Source organism: Microcaecilia unicolor, chromosome 6 (genome assembly GCF_901765095.1).
Source record: "Microcaecilia unicolor chromosome 6, aMicUni1.1, whole genome shotgun sequence".
Taxonomy (NCBI): Eukaryota; Metazoa; Chordata; class Amphibia; order Gymnophiona; family Siphonopidae; genus Microcaecilia; species Microcaecilia unicolor.
This window is the reverse complement of record NC_044036.1, coordinates 194,761,736-194,779,821: the sequence shown is the minus strand read 5'-3', so window position 1 is coordinate 194,779,821 and position 18,086 is coordinate 194,761,736. Positions and strand designations below refer to the sequence as shown.

The 18,086-nt window shown below is 43.9% G+C and overlaps 1 protein-coding gene across 4 annotated transcripts in view; it reads right to left on the bottom strand.

Moving 5' to 3' along the window:
* The window catches only part of DCAF1 (DDB1 and CUL4 associated factor 1), a 648,223-nt gene that overhangs the window by 474,591 nt on the left and 155,546 nt on the right, over positions 1-18,086 (bottom strand). The gene's annotated exons all lie outside the window — the stretch shown is intronic.

Here is an 18,086-nt window from a genome sequence, read left to right as displayed (position 1 = left end):
GATCCTAAAGGCGGGGCAGATATAATTTAAAGCTTTGCAGGAGAGGCTGTCTTTCAACATATCTGCTTATATATTGTGACCAAAGGGTGATTCGGATAGACACAACAACCTGGAGTCTCGGATTATTTTCATCCATAGTTCATGGTGACTCCGATGCAATGGCAATGTTCTAACATGGAGGGGAGGGGGGCCCCAATAGCCTTTCCTTTTTATATCCTTTGCATCTTTGCATGAACAACAAAAGCAAGCGGCATCTTTTATACCTCCAATGGAGGGTCCAGATACTGCTTGTCCTGATGATGCAGAGACTTATGCCATGCAAGCCTTTTTCTGCAAACATTTGTCAGTTCCTTCTTTGTGGTAAGGTTTCTTTTACATTCAGATATGTAGTATGAATTGAATTGAAAAGAAAATGAGAATTCCCAAGCTGTGTCAGCAACTGAAAGCTATATGAATGAGATTATGGTCCAAAGAACATAAGAGTAGCCATACTGGGTCACACCAATAGTCCACTTAGCCCAGTATCCTGCTTTCCAGTGGCCAAGCCGGGTCACAAGTACCTGGCAGAAACCCAAATCGTGGCAACATTCCATACTACAAATCCCAGGGCAAGCAGTTGCTTCCCATGTCTGCCTCAATAGTAGCCTATGGATTTTTTCCTCCAGGAATTTGTCCAAACCTTTTTAAATCCCAGATACGCTAACTGCTGTTACCACATCCTCCAGCAGAGTTCAAGAGCTTAACTATTGGTTGAGTGAAAAAATATTTCCTCCTTTTTGTTTTAAAAGTATTTCCATGTAACTTCCTCTAGAATCCTCTAGTATTTGTATATTTGGAACGAGTAAAAAAAAAAATAAAAAAAAAAAAGCCAATTTACTTCTACTCGTTCTACACCACTCACTCAGGAGATTTTGTAGACCTCAATCACACTTCCCCCCAACCATATCTTTTCCAAGCTGAAGAGCCCTACCCTCTTTAGCCTTTCCTCATATGAGGGGAGTTCCATCCCTTTTATCATTTTGGTCGCTCTTCTTTGAATTTTTCCTAATTCCACTATATCTTTTTTGAGATACGGAAACCAGAACTGAACGCAATACTCAAGGTGTGGACGCACCATGGAGCGATACAAAGGCATTATAGTATTTTTGGTCTTATTCACCATCCCTTCCTAATAACTCCTAGTATCCTGTTTGCTTTTTTGGCATACTGAGCAAAAGATTTATTATCTACGACGACACCCAGAACTTTTTCTTGAGTGCTGACCCCCAAGGTGGACCCTAGCATAAGGTAACTATGATTCGGATTATTCTTTCCAATGTGCACCACCTTGCATTTGTCCACATTAAATTTCATCTGCCATTTGGATACACAGGCTTCCAATTTCCTAAGATCGTCCTGCAATATTTCACAGTCCGCACATGTTTTAACAACCTTAAATAGTGTATCATCTGCAAATTTGATCACCTCACTCATCATTCCGATTTCCATTTTATTAATATGTTAAATAGTACCGGCCCCAGTATATATCCCTGCGGCACTCCACCCTCCTCCATAGAAAGAAATGACCATTTAACCCTACCCTCTGTTTTCTGTTCAATAACCAATTCCTAAATCCATACCAGAACCTTGCCTCCTATCCCATGACTCTAATTTTCTCAGGAATCTTTCATTAGACGCTTTCTGAAAATCTAGATACACTACATTAACTGGCTCAACTTTATCCACATGTTTATTCACTCCTTCAAAGAAATGAAGCAAATTGGCGAGGCAAGACTTCCCTTGGCTGAACCCATGCTCACTTTGTCCCATTAAACCATGTTTCTCTACGTATTCTTTATAATAGTTTCCACTATTTTGCCTGCCACCATTGTCAGGCTTACCGGTCTATAATTTCCTGGATCACCCCTAGAACCCTTTTTAAACATCAGCATCACATTGGCCACCCTCCAATCTTCAGGAACAACGGACAATTTTAATGACAGGTTACAAATTACTAACATCAGACCAGTAATTTCATGCTCAAGTTCTTTGAGTACCCTTGGATGTATGCCATCCGGTCTAGGTGATTTACTACTGGTGTAATGCACAAGATTGATCAGTAAGAATTGAAAAGAAAAGGACTTTAATTCAAACATTGTGTTTAAAGCTTCAAGACTCATAACCGCAGCACAAATGCAAGACTTTCTTTTCTGTCTGTCATATCCATCAATCAGAATGAAATGAGGAAGTCCATGTTTCTAGCAGCCTGTCTTAGGTCTTTTACTCTCACACTTCATACACAGTTTGACTATGGGAGGTAAAATGTACTCTTACCCGATTTATTTCCTTTCCTGGATTCCTGTTAGACCAGTCCATGCCTATGGACTATGTCCAATGTTCCCCCTAAGCTATGCAGGAGTCCTCCACCTATATTCCTGTCAGTAGGGGTGCTGTTTCAATATCACACTTTCAATAGCGAGGGACAGGCAAGTTCTGTCCCTAACAACTGAAAACACAATACTTTACCATCACCTTCTACTGGCAGCAATGTGGTTGGAGGACTCCCGCACAGCTTGATTACATCCCCTTACCAGCAAATGGAGGCACAGACATTGAAGATTCCAGTGATATCACCGATAATAAACAGAGGTGCAGCTAGAAACCTTCCAGTGTTAAGGTTTAAAAGGGGGGGGGGGTATTTTTAATTGGAATATAGGTATTTTCTATAACTTGAACCTGTTTTTTCAGTAGAGCCAGGGCTATTAGGTCTGAGGTTTAGAAACATAGAAACATGACGGCAGATAAATGCCATATGACCCATCCAGTCTGCCCATCCTCTGTAACCCCTAATTCTTCCTGTTCCTAAGCGATCCCACATGCTTATCCCATGCCTTTTTAAATTCTGGAACAGTCCTAGACTCCACCACCTCCACTGGGAGGCCATTGCATGCCTCCACCACCCTTTCTGTGAAATAATACTTCCTTAGGTTACTCCTAAGCCTATTCCCTCTTAACTTCGTCATATGCCCCCTCATTCCAGAGCTCTCTTTCATTTGAAAAAGGCTCTCTTCCTGTACTTAAATGCCCTTGAGATAAACATTTCTATCATGTCTCCTCTCTCCCTCCTCTCTTCCAGCGTATACATGTTGAGGTTCATAAATCTGTCCCTATAATTTTTGCATTCAAGACCACTTACTAATTTCATAGCCACCCTCTGGACCGACTCCATCCTGTTTATATCTTTCCATAGGTGCAGTCTACAGAACTGCACACAGTACTCCAAATGAGGCCTCACCAGAGACTTATACAACGGCACTATCACCTCCTTTTTCTTGCTGGTCATGCCTCTCTTTATGCACCCAAGCATCCTTCTGGCTTTGTCTGTCGCTTTTTCTACCTGTTTGAAAGCTTTAAAGTCATCAGACACAATCACCCCCAAATCCCGCTCTTCATTCACACACTGAAGCACTACACCCCTATACTGTACCGTTCCCTCGGATTTTTGCGACCCAAGTGCATGACCCTGCATTTTTTGGGATTAAACCTTAGTTGCCACATATCGGTCCATTCCTCTAGCTTCGTTAGGTCCTTCCTTATGTCATTCACACCCTCCAGGGTGTCCACCCTGTTGCAGAGTTTAGTATCATCCGCAAAGAGACAAACCTTACCAGACAGCCCTTCCGCAATATCGCTCACAAAGACGTTAAAAAGAGCCAGCCCTAGGACCGATCCCTGCGGTACTCCACTGACGACATCCTTTTCTGCAGTGCAAGCTCCATTTACCACCACCCTCTGTCTCCTACCATGCAACCAATTTTTTAGTCAATCAGTTACTCTAGGTCCCCACACCGAGGGCACTCAATTTATTTATCAGTCGCCTGTGCGGAACCGTGTCAAAGGCTTTGCTGAAATCCAAGTATACCACATCAAGCTCCCCTCCCACATCCAACTGTTTGGTCACCCAGTCGAAGAAGACAGTCAGATTCATCTGACACAACCTGCCACTAATGAAGCCATGCTGCCTCGGGTCCCGCATTCCATGTAGTTAAAGAATTCTCACAATCCTCCTCTTTAGAAGCGTTTCCATTGGCTTACTCACCACCGAGGTCAGACTGACAGGTCTGTAATTCCCAACCTCCTCCTTACTTCCACTCTTGTGCAAAGGAACCACATCTGCCCTTCTCCAGTCCACTGGGACCATTCCAGTTTCTAAGGAAGCATTGAAAAGGTCCGTCAGCGGACCCGACAGAACTTCTCCGAGTTCCTTAAGCACCCTCGGGTGTATCCCATCAGGCCCCATCGCTCTGTCTACTTTTAGTTTGGCAAGCCCCTCACGGACACAGTCCTCCGTAAACGGGTCTTGGTCTACCATACATCCATCCCATTTAGCCTTTGTTTCCTGCAGCCCTACCCCCCGTTTTTCTTTGGGGAACACAGAGCTAGAATAATCATTAAGCAGTTCAGCTTTATCCTTATCTTCCACATATTTCTCTCCCTCAGCTTTGAGCCTCACAGTGCTATTATGGCACTTCCTCTTGTCACTTACATATCTGAAAAAGGTCTTGTCCCCCAATTTTACCGTATTAGCTATCTTTTCCTCCCTTTGCCGCTTCACTTTCCTAATAGCTTTTCCAGCTTCTCTTCGCTTGTTTAGGTATCCTCTCCTGTCTTCATCTTTCTGAGTTGTTGACTGGTAGCGCTATAGAAATGATTTATGGTAGTAGTAGTCTTATAACGAGCAAAGGCTAGCCTCTTTTCCCTTATCTTTTCAGCTACTACATTCGAGTACCAGAGAGACCTCCTTTTCCACTTACTTTTATGTAATTTTCTAACATAAAGGTTAGTTGCCTTTAATATAGCTCCTTTCAGTCTTGTCCATTGCTGTTCTACATCCTTCAGCTGTTCCCATCCCGCTAACTGTTCTTTGAGAAATTCCCCCGTCTTGGCAAAGTTAGTTCCTTTGAAATCCAGTACCTTCAATCTTGAGTGAGCCCTCTCTTCTGTTTTAATATTGAGCCATACCATACGATGATCACTAGATGCCAAATGGTCCGCCACCTTGACGTCAGAAGCGTACTCTCCATTCGTAAGCACCAGGTCCAGAACAGCTCAATCCCTCGTCGGTTCTGTTACCCACTGCTGGAACAATTCTTCCTGTAGGGAATCTAGGATCTCTTTGCTTCTAGATGACCCCGCAGCCGGGACACCCCAATCAACATCCGGCATATTGAAGTCACCTTTCAGTAGTACTTCCCCTTTCCTAGCTATCTTGTGGATGTCTTCAATTAAGTCCCTGTCCAGTTCCTCCGACTGTGAGGGAGGTCTGTATATCACTCCGATATAGATACATTTTCCTTTCCCTCTTTCCAGTTTAACCCACAGTGCTTCTTCCATACCCCACGTCCTGCAGTTCTGTCACTTGGATATCATTCTTAGCATATGTCACACCTCCACCCTTTTTTTCCTACTCTGTCCTTCCTGAATAGATTATAGCCAGGTATAGGAACACCTCAGTCATGGTTCTCCGTGAACCACATCGTCGTGACCGCCACAAAGTCGAAGTCCGCTTCCATCATTGTAGCCTCAAGTTCTAGAAGTTTGTTTCCCATACTACGGGCATTGGCATACAAGGCTCTCCAGATGTTACTCTTTTTATTCACTTCTATAGAGGCATTAGATGTCCTATCTTCCTTGGGGTTAATTATGGCTTTGTGGCCTTTTATACCCATCCCCATCAATTTTAGTTTAAAGCCCTCTTTAGTACTTTAGCCAGCCTGTTCCTTCCTTGACAGATGGACACCATCACCGCCCAGTGCCTCTTGGAAAATCATCCCATGGTCTAAGAAACCAAAGCACTGTCGTCGGCACCAACCACACAGCCACGCATTTATCGCCAAGATGCAAGCTTCTCTCATTTGACCTTTACCTTCGACAGGGAGGATCAATGAGAACACCGCCTGTGCACCTAGTTGCTTCACCCTCTGACCCAAAGCCATGAAGTCTCGTAAGATACGTTCAGTAGGATACTTAGCTGTATCATTTGTGCCAACATGGATGAGTAGCATAGGAGAGTGGTCCGTAGGCTTGATGAGTCAAGGCAATCTTTCCACAATATCGTAAATCTTGGCACCAGGAAGACGGCACACCTCTTTGGACAACATATCCAGCCGACACATGGGCGCTTCGGTACCCCTTAGAAGTGAATCTCCAACCACCACTACCTTTCGCTTTCTTTGGGCCAATTGTCCGGCTGTGATGGCATTTTTGGTCATGGCTTCTTCCTGTTATTTAGATGTTTCTAGCTCTTCTACCTCCAGGGCTGTGAACCTATTCTTTAGCTGAATAGAAGGTGGAGTTGGAGGATTGATCTTGTGGGACTTGGTGACCCGCTTCCAGATGGGCTCTGTCTGCCCAAGATCTTCTCTCCCTTTGCTGGAAGTCCTCAATGTTTTGACCTGTGTATCTGGGACAAATTTCTGGTTGTCCCAGATGTTTCTTAGCCTTACCACTTCTTCTCTTAGTTCTTGTACTTCTTTCACAAGGGACTCAATGTATGTACATTTATCACATGAAACCAGAATCTGGTTTGTCTAAGTGGAAAGAACCAGACTGGCTGTTTGCTTAAATTTGAAACAGGAACAAGTACACAGTTCTGAGAAAAAATAAATTTTGTCAGACTGACTTTTCTTGATAAGGGATATGCCCATGAGTGTATGTAGATAGGAATGACAAGAACTGACTGCCGTTCTCTCATGGGGAGAGAAAAACAAGTTGTTTTTCTTACAGCTTATGTATGGAAAATTCTGGAACTCGCAAGCCAAGCGGTATAAAGAGAGAGATGTCAGACTGACCACTGAACTGAACTGGACATACACAAGAGAATTTGCAACCAGAGGAGAGGTAGGAGGTGCATGCAAGGTGGCCTTAAGCTAGAACCAGACTTACACAAGAGAATTTGCAGCCAGAGGGGAGGTAGGAGGTGCATGCAAGGTGGCCTTAAGCTAGAACCACGACCAAAAAGGAAGAGTGTTTAATCCTCAAGAAACGGACCAAATGGTCCTGAAAGATCCCAGGCAAGTGAAAAGGGCAGAGTTTGAGTTCAGGCAAACACTGAGAAAGTGACTGGGTTGGCTCAGAGTCCCTTTTAACTGAAGTGCCCCCTCAACTCCTCCCCTCCTCCCCACCACAAGCCCCAGCTGCCTGGATTTCTAATTTATTTGGCTCTCAAACTGTGTTCCAAAAGCAAACAGCTCATTTCATGTCAGATTATCAGCAGCTGGGGAGTTATCTAACCAAGACCAAAAGCAAACAGCATTCTACTGTTTTTTTCTTCCTTTCCACATAAGACAAACAATACGGGAGGGGTGATTCAGTGAGCCAGAATGAGAGAAAAAAGAAACTTAATTCCAGCTTCTCAATTACCCTGGTGGGGTGAGCTATAACTGGTGACAGGCAACAGAGAGAGAAAGAATGAGTTCTAAAAGGTCTGTACGTATACTTTATTAGCATTATAAGAGAAGGTAGTATATATTTGTATATCCAATTACTACTTGTGCGATTCATATGAATTTACTTAGCAATAAAGCATACCTAATTATAAAGAAGAACAGCTCTGGGTGCTTTGCTTTTCAAGTTCCTTAGCTGATCTAGGTATTTTAGTGACCTATCATTTGTATATTTATGGATAGGTATAGTATGTAGAAGAACAGCGAAGAAGACTCAAGAATCTGTGAATGACGCTCCAGATGATAAAAACTGTTTATTAAAGGATGAACGAGACTAGACACAGCTTTGTTTTGGCCGACTAAGCCTGCATCAGGAGTCTATTACAAGAGATCATTAAAAATGATAATGAATAGTACAAACCAAATTAGATCTTTTACCATTTTTATAATAATTTATAATATATAATATAAATTTATTGGCCGTCTTGCCACACAGAAATTTTCTGTTGAAAGACGCTTTTAGATTATTTATACTATGTCTTTTCCAGGAAGGCTTCCTGAAATCCACATTTTATAAACAAATTTGTATTATAATTTTCACTAAGGTATACATTTTATTGACACAATTCACACTGCTTTCTTTCTATGCTTTATTTGTACACATATATTATCACATGTATATTACATTAAGTGTCTCTACAGAAAAACTACCAAATAAGTATTAGGATAATCACACTTCATTTTCTTGCATATATTTCTCACATACACATCATCACTCTCTCACAGAGGATGCAATATTTGTACCTCCATTCTCCTCAACAGGGAATGAGACACTGTATGTGTGCTATAACATAGGATAGATAATCTTTTGCTATGATTCTTAGTAAACCAGGACTGGACTTAGGTAATTATAAAAATGCAACAAAATCACTTCTCTTTTTTTCTTATCAATACATTCCTCATCAAAACACATGAGATAATTTGAATATAACTTTCAAAACACATCCTGTGCATATATAAACAAAAACATGAGACTATCACCTTTTTATAAAAGTTTTTTTCTCCAGTCATCATATATTTTTTCCTAGAAAATGTGTTTTTTTTTTCTTCAACCAATTTAAAAATAGGATTGATTGGATTGACTTTTCAGTCAATGTCACCGTAACATTTATTTTTCACAGGGCAAGTATCTCCCTTTTCTCTTTATTATTTTTATCATTTTGCATTTAATTTTTCATTTTTTCACTATCATATAACCAGATTTGTTCATAATGTTTTTACATTTGTCCCACCTCTTCAATAACATTATCTTTGGCGCCTTCAAACGCCTACATAGTGTGTCACCATGAGGCTCATTTTCAAAGCACATAGACTTACAAAGTTATGTATGTTACTATGGAACTTTATAAGTCTATGTGCTTTGAAAATGAGCACCTATATCAATTTTTTGAAGGGTACATCTTTCATTATTCCTTCTTATTTTGTTATCCATTTTTCTATTATCCCCCTTTTTTTTCTATTATCCCACACAATTTTACAATCACATTAGTGCTAGCATCAAGACTGGGTTCACGTCACCATTGACATCATGTTTGGTGCCTTTAAAAGACAGTACAGTATATGCTTGCTCTGTTTTTTGGTTTCAAACTATAAGCTCACTCTCAAAGTTTTACTGCTTGCAAAAGGTACAACATGAGATCCTTCCTTCACTTGTTTTCTCTTTTATGGCTAGCACGTTTTTTATAACTTAGCTCAGTTTTTCGATCCACAGAACCATTTACCAGTGGTGTTTGTTTTGGATTTTCCTCCTTGACGTGGCACTTCTTTGACACATTTTTTAAAAAGCTCTAATGGTCTACATTGTTTCTTTTCCTAAATGTGCACTGCACTTTCTGATTTCAAAATGTCACCGCTTTGACAATTCTGACGGTCACTCATCAAGCTCTACCAATGCAAGTTCACTTCACAATAATCATAGTATTCACATGTCTAGTTTGATTTTACAATTGTCACAGTATTCTCTTATTTGGGTTCATCTTACGTTTGTACAGTTGTTTCGCTGGCAGCATTATCTTTTTGTTCTTTTTGAAGTATTACGTTGATACAAACACACATATGTCTCTGTTAGATCTTTCTTGCTTTAACATCAGTTTTGGTGCCAAATCTCTGATATTTAAAATTGCATTAGAGAAAATCTCTCTCACCCTTTGAAGTCTTGTGATCTTTTTTCACACACAGCCTTTGCTCTATTTTTGGCATATGGAGCACTTGACTTGTTTTTTATTCATTAATGACAACAAGTCTATTCTTTACTTACATAGTTGTTCTTTTACTTTGTTCACTTTTTATAACACAAGAGTCCTGGTTGTAGTCCATATGCCACACTATGCAAATATGTTTCAATCATTCACACACAGCACTTCAAATATATTCCTGCTCAGAGCCATTGCCACATGACAATAACTTTTGTTCTCCAAGTACATTTAACATCTCTAATTTTCATCAAACTTTATTATCACAACTTGTCATGTGGCAAGGTTTTCATAACTCTATTATTTACAATTTAATCTGTATGGTTTCTGTGACATCTCTCTTATAATAATTTTTGTTGAATGTAATTCCACTTGTTTGACCATTATTTGAGATTTGTATATATTCCAGTCATAAGCCATAGAAGCTTACGCATATATTGTATACTCATGTATTGATTTGTGTAGTCATATTTTAATTTGATATGTTTTTTCACAAGATATTTCAAGTGGTATTTATATACTTTATACATGTGTTCTTTATATATACTTTTTAGGAGGTTTTGTTTAAAAAGCAGTGTCATGTCCAATTGGAAAACAGTGTCAAAGTTTGGTTTTATCTTTTTTTTTTTTTTTTTTTAAATATTTTAACATATTTGTGGGAGGTTTTGTTCATAAAACATCATCATTTTATGATCTCTTGTAACAGACTCCTGATGCAGGCCTAGGTAACTGAAACACAACTGTGTCAAGTCTCATTCATCCTTTAACGAACAGTTTTTATTATCTGAAGCATCATCCATGGATTCCTGAGTCATCTTCGCCGTTCTGTTACATATGGATAGGTGTGTATACATAGATGTGTATGTGCTTATGTACACATAATAGGTCAGGCACATACCGTATTTTTCGGACTGTAAGACGCACTTTTTCCCCCCCAAATTTGGGAGGAAAATGGGGGGGTGCGTCTTATAGTCCGAATGCAGTTTTAAAAGCACCGTAATTCCGTTCTGCAAGGTCCCTCCCTCGCTTCGTTTTGCAAGGTCGCTCCCTCCAAATTTAAAAAGAAGTTTTACCTGGTTGTGGTTGCGGCAGCAGCAGCAAAAAGATGCACGCTGGGCGCGTCAGTCTTCCATTCTGACGTCTCTCTCAGCTCTGGCCCCGCCCAGGCGTGCATGCTTTTTGCTGCCTCGACCACGACCAGGTAAAACTTTTAAAATTTGGAGGGAGCGAGGAGGGACCTTGCAAGACGGAGCGAGGGAGGGAGGACCTTGCAAAACGGAGCGAGGGAGGGAGGGGGGACCTTGCAAAACGGAGCGAGGGAGGGGGGAGCCTGCAAAAGGGAATGAGCGAGCGAGGGAGGGGGACCTTGGAAAACGGAGGGAGGGACGGAGGGAAGGGGCCCCCTGGAAAACTGAGAGATCGGGGGCCCTGCATTCGGACAAGACGCACCGGACCATAAAACGCACCTAGGTTTTAGAGGAGGGGGGAAAGTGTGTCTTATTAGTCCGAAAAAATTTTTTTTTCCTATTTCCCTCCTCTAAAACCTAGGTGCGTCTTATGGTCCGGTGCGTCTTATAGTCCGAAAAATACGGTATTTGAAGATAACACCAGTACACTAATCCAAGTATGGCAAACAAGAATTCTTAAAAAATACACCTTAAAAACAAAATGAACACACTTCCCAGAATAAGGTTTCCACAGGGAAACCTCTGCAAAACGACAATGCACAGACTGGAGGCAGTCCTAAGACCCAGGTATGCACTAAGTTCCTCAGTGTTCTAGAGCAGGTACTGTACTAGGTTAATAAGAATCAAGGAAATAAAATGATCAGGTAAAAATAAGTTTCACCTTCCTATCCTATTAGAACCAGTCCAGACCTATGGGATGTCCGAAAGCTTTATCCCATGATAAGAAACTCAGAAAGAATCAGGTCATGGCCCTGCAAATGTCCGCTGGACCTACTGCCCTCTCTTCAGCCCAGGATGCAGTATACAGCCTGGTGGAGAGGACCCAAAGGCCCTCTGGAACTTCTTTCCCCTTCAGAATGTAACTTAATCTAGTGCACAACTAAGGACTTTGAGGATGCTTGTCTTCTGCAAGGACCGTGAAACAGCACAATGATTGTCTGAGAACCAAAAGGATTTCAGGGGTTGGAGCAAGATGGCGGCAGCAACATCATCACGCGAGTAACATCGAGGAGCTAGCAGGAGTCACAAACCTTTTCTCTATTTCCTAAAAAAAACTGTTTACCTACTTGGAAATATGCCGCACACAAAGAGAAAGGCGTTTGTTAGAGCTGGAGCCCAGACAGCTCTAACTTCTACACCGACCCAGCAGACGCTCGATAGTTTTCTCACGGGAACTGCGACGACGGCATTTGGAGGTCCCACTGAGCTAATAGCAGCAGGAGAGGCTGAGCTCTTGGGACAGGATATTTCGTTGTCCCCTCCAATGCACTCTCAACCACCGCAACCGACTGGGACCGACTATGGAGGAGATCTCCAAAACCGCGAAGACGGCGAAGCGGTGAGTCACCTGGGCCCCATAGCGATATTCCCAGCCGATGCCTCTGTTTCATCTAAGGCCTAGAAAGCGCCGGTAACACTCGAGGCTATATGGGAGATACTTCAGACGGTCTTAGCCTCAACTAGCAAGATTGATTCTCTTGTGAGTAACATTCAGACTCTGTCAAAAGACCTTACTGCAATGAAAACTGAAGTCTCAGAAAAAATAAACTATTTATCTGATGAAAATATAAAAATGAAAGAAATTTCAGCAAAACTTGTACAAGATAATACATTGATTCACAGCAGATTGGAGTACTTTGAAAATTATAACAGGAGGCTTAACCTGCGTTTATTGAACTTTCCAAGAACTCCAGTTTATTCCCCTTTGGAAATCTTTAAACGATACTTGATGGAAAATTTGAAATTTACAGAGGACAATATACCTCCACTGAATAAAATATATTACTTGCCAGCAAGAAAATTGAAAGATAGCAGTCAAGACTTACCAGTACAGCCTGATTTAAATGTTTCTGAGTTATTAGAATCCTCTTTAACAGAAATAACTGAAAGACAAACTCTTTTGGTATCTGCCTGTCTAAGTCCATCTGCTCCAGACTGCCTGCTCCAGCTTCTCCCTGCTCGTTCCTATTCATCTGCACCAGCTTGCTCCAGCCCACCTGCTAGCTTGTCAGCCATTGACTTACTTGCCTACTAGCTTACTAGCCCGCTAACTCACCAGCCATTGACATACCTGCTCTCCAGTTTCTCCCTGCTCACTCCTGTCCTCCTGCATCAGTATGCTCCAGCCCGCCTGCTAACTTGTCAGCCCTTAACTTACCTGCTCTCCAGCGTCTCCCTGCTCATTCCTATCCATCGGCACCAGCATGCCCCAACCCGCCTGCTAGCCTGTCTCTCACTGATTTACCTGCCGACCTGCTAACTTGTCAACCTACCTGCCTCACTGCTTGTTCCAGCCCACCTGCCTCTCCCTGCTCGTTCCTGTCCATCCGCACCAGCTTGCTTCACCCCGCCTACAAGCTTGCAGCCACTGCCACACTTGCCTGCCTCCTAACTTGCCAGCCACTCACTTACCCACTCTCCAGTACATCAATCCCTCCAATTCCAAGCCTCCGGCTCTTCGCTCTGTCACTACACTTACACCTGTCACACTGTAACCACTACTTATGGCCCCTGTCCACATCTTCTTCCTTGCCCTGTCCCTTCCTAATCTTTTTCCCCTCCCCTTACCGCTGTCTACCGCTGGAACCCATTGCCCACCTGTGTTCCCTCCCATCCTGCCCGCTACGGCATCCCTCACCACCTCACCATCTCTCCTGTCTCCCCTCCTCCTTCTTAGCCCTTAATCTCCAACATCTCCTTCCTACCATTAACCCTTCACCATTCCTCCTAAGTGCACCCCGTCTTCGTTGCCTTCGTCGCCCGACCTCCCCCACCCTCCTCCGCACTCTCTTGCTCCTCCTCCTGCTATCCGCGGGAGACATTAACCCTAATCCAGGCCCCCCCCACCTGTCCTCCTCCTTTCCATGCAAACGCTTCCGTGATGTCTCCAACCTCGTCCCTATTCCCCTCCTCCCCCCCTCTTCCCTCCCCTTCTCATGTGCCTTGTGGAATGCCCACTCGATCGGCAACAAACTGCCCTTCACCCACGATCTCTTCATCTCTCGTTCCCTCCAACTGCTCGCCCTAACTGAAACCTGGCTCTCCCCTGACGACTCTGCCTCAGTCGCGGCCCTCTGTCATGGAGGCTCTCTCTTCTCCCACACTCCCCGCCCAGATGGCCGTGGTGGAGGCGTCGGGCTACTTCTCTCACCCTCCTGTAGTTTCCAACCCCTCCTCCTACCGCAGTCTCACTGCTTCTCGTCCTTCGAAGCTCACTCCATCCGGCTATTCCATCTATTACCACTCAGAGTTGCAGTCATCTACCGCCCCCTTGACAAGCCCCTCTCTTCATTCCTTACTGACTTCGACGCTTGGCTCACCGTCTTTCTTGATCCCGCATCTCCTTCCCTCATTCTTGGTGATTTTAACATTCACGTTGACAACCCATCCAATGCCTACGCTTCTAAATTCCTTACTCTGATATCCTCCTTTAACCTCCGACTATGCTCTACCACCCCTACTCACCGTGATGGCCATTGTCTCAACCTCGTTCTCGTCTCTTCCTGCTCACCTTCCAATTTCTGCACCTCAGTCCTTCCTATCTCAGATCATCACCTAATTACCCTCACACTTCATCACCCTCCCCCTCAACCTCGCCCAACTATAACCACGGCCTTCAGGAATCTCCAAGCTGTCGACCCCCCTACCCTATCCTCCCACATCTCCAATCTCTTCCCTTCCATCTCGTCTTCTGAATCTGTCGACACGGCTGTCTCTACCTACAATGAAACTCTCTCCACCGCTCTGGATACCCTAGCACCATCTGTCTCTCGCCCCACTAAGCGCACTAATCCGCAGCCCTGGTTAACCCCCTGCATCCGTTACCTTCGCTCCTGCACCCGATCTGCTGAACGACTCTGGAGGAAATCTCGCACCCTATCAGACTTCACCCATTACAAATTCATGCTATCCTCCTTCCAGTCCTCCCTATTCCTTGCCAAACAGGAATATTATTCTCAATTAACCAATTCTCTTGGCTCCAACCCTCGTCGCCTCTTTGCCACCCTCAACTCCCTACTTAAAGTACCCTCCGCTCCCACCCCTCCCTCACTCTCTCCTCAATCACTAGCTGACCACTTCCGCGATAAAGTGCAGAAGATCAACCTTGAATTCACTTCCAAGCCTTCTCCTCCCTGTGACTTCTTAACCCACTCCCTCAACCAACCTAACCCGGCCTCCTTTTCCTCCTTCCCTGAGATCACCGAAGAGGAAACTGCTCGCCTTCTTTCTTCCTCCAAGTGCACCACCTGTTCCTCGGATCCCATTCCCACCAATCTGCTTACCAACATCTCTCCTACAGTTATCCCCTCAATCTGTCACATCCTCAACCTCTCTCTCTCTCCACTGCTACTGTCCCTGACACCTTCAAGCACGCAGTAGTCACACCACTTCTCAAAAACCATCACTTGACCCCACCTGTCCCTCCAACTACCGCCCCATCTCTCTTCTACCCTTCCTCTCCAAATTACTTGAACGTGCTGTCCACAGCCGTTGCTTTGACTTCCTCTCCTCTCAGGCTGTCCTCGACCCGCTTCAATCTGGCTTTCGGCCACTACACTCGACAGAAACAGCACTCTCTAAAGTCTGCAATGACCTGTTCCTCGCCAAATCCAAAGGCCATTACTCCATCCTCATCCTCCTCGACCTATCCGCCGCCTTTGACACCGTCAATCATAATTTACTTCTTGACACACTGTCCTCATTTGGGTTCCAGGGCTCCGTCCTCTCCTGGTTCTCCTCGTATCTTTCCCAACGCACCTTCAGAGTATCTTCTAATGGCTCCTCTTCCACCCCCGTCCCGCTCTCTGTTGGGGTTCCCCAAGGATCTGTCCTTGGACCGCTTCTCTTCTCGATATACACCTCTTCCCTAGGCTCGTTGATCTCATCTCATGGTTTCCAGTACCATCTCTATGCCGATGACACCCAGCTTTACCTCTCCACTCCCGACATCACAGTTGAGACCCAGGCCAAAGTTTCAACCTGCCTTTCCGACATCGCTGCCTGGATGTCCAACCGGCATCTGAAACTGAACATGGCAAAGACTGAGCTCCTTATCTTTCCACCCAAACCCTCTTCTCCTCTTCCCCCACTTTCCGTCTCTGTTGACAACACCCTCATCCTCCCCGTCTCTTCAGCACGCAATCTCGGAGTCATCTTCGATTCCTCCCTCTCCTTCTCTGCCCATATCCAACAGACAGCTAAGACCTGTCGCTTCTTCCTCTATAATATTAGCAAAATTCGCCCATTCCTCTCTGAACAGACCACCCGCACCCTCGTCCACTCGCTCGTTACCTCTCGTCTTGACTATTGCAACCTTCTCCTCGCTGGCCTCCCGCTTAGCCACCTATCCCCCCTTCAATCTGTCCAAAATTCCGCCGCACGTCTTATCTACCGCGTGAACCGATACTCTCATATCACCCCCCTCCTCAAGTCGCTTCACTGGCTCCCAATCCACTACCGTATACAGTTCAAGCTTCTCCTATTGACCTTCAAGTGCACTCAATCTGCTGCCCCCCATTACCTCTCTACCCTCCTCTCCCCGTATGTTCCCACCCGTAACCTCCGCTCTCAGGACAAATCACTCCTATCTGTACCCTTCTCCACCACCGCTAACTCCAGACTCCGCCCCTTCTGCCTCGCAGCACCTTATGCCTGGAACAGACTTCCTGAGCCCATACGCCATGCGCCGCCCTCCCTGCCCATCTTCAAGTCCTTACTCAAGGCCCATCTCTTCTCCCTTGCTTTTGGCGCCTAACCACCTTCCCCATTCCTGTTACCTACACTGACTACGTAGTCTGTTACCGTTAGATTGTAAGCTCTCTTGAGCAGGGACTGTCCCTCCCCATGTTTAAACTTGTACAGCGCTGCGTAACCCTGGCAGCGCTATAGAAATGCTAAGTAGTAGTAGTAGTAGTATCTTTCATTTTTCAACAAGACCTGGAGTCAGTTAGAAAAATTGCACTACAGAATTTACAAATGCCATTTTATGGGAAAAAAGTATTCGTTTTCCCAGATGTTACTAAACAGACCCAGGCTAGAAGGAAAGAATTTTTGGCACTAAGATCTGCTACATTAGCCTTGGGAGCTTCTTTCAATTTAAACGACCCATGTAAATGCAATGTAAAATATCTAGGGGTTAAATATGTATTTTTTGTTTCTGAGCATTTGAAACAATTTATCGCACAGAAAAAGGTTTTATAATTTATGTTGGAGCTTAGTAGATCTGACTAGCCTTGAAAATAGAGATAAGCTAGAAAATGTGTGGTTCATACTGTTAAGCCTTTCTTTGAAAAGATATTTGAAACTTATCTCCCGAGTATTAATAAGTTCCAGCCCCTTCATTTTGGGGTCTAATACAAGTTGATAATAATTATTTTCCTTTTATTATTCCTTTTATGGTAAATTACCTGTAACCTCTTAAACTGCTTTACCTATTCAAGATGTATTCTTGTAAATTTATGAAAATGATAATTAAAAAAAAAAAAAAAAAGAACTAAAAGGATTTGTGAACTCCAAGTAACATACAATAACTATGCACATCCCAGAATAACTATGCACATCCAAGTTTATGAAGCACCTGGGGTGCACCAAGCGCTTCCAAAAACCTACAGGAGAAACCACCTGGCTCACATGAAATAGAGAAACCACTTTTGGTACAAAGGAAGGAATAGTATGCACAGACACAGCATCAGGAGAGGACAAATAAGGGTCTCTTAAGTACAGCACCTGTACCTCCAACATTCTTCGAGTTGAACAAATGGCCACCAGAAACATTGCCTTCAGGGTACAATCCCACAAGGACACTCACTGGAGAGACTAAAAGGGAGGTGTAGCCAAGGCCAACAGTACCAAGTTGAGATCCCATTAGGCACCACTAGTTGAACAGTAGGCCTTTAACAGATTAACTACCTAGAAGTACATCTATCTGGTTGGGCCACTATGGAAGCCCCCCCCCCCCCCCCCCCCCCGAGTGGATTAATTGCCAATCCTTGTTCCAGACCACCTTGCAAAGAGGACAAGATGACAGAGAAGTCCATTCACTAAAAGGGGGCAACACCTGGTCAGAGCACCAGGCCTCAAACACCTTCCAACCCTGAGGGAGAGAATTTATACACCTTTAGGAGCAAGGAAATGACAGAAGGAGAAAAAAAAAACCTTCTGCCCCAGGTGCTATCTTTCAAGGACCAAGCTGTAACCCAGAAGGGATCCAGATCTTCAATGAG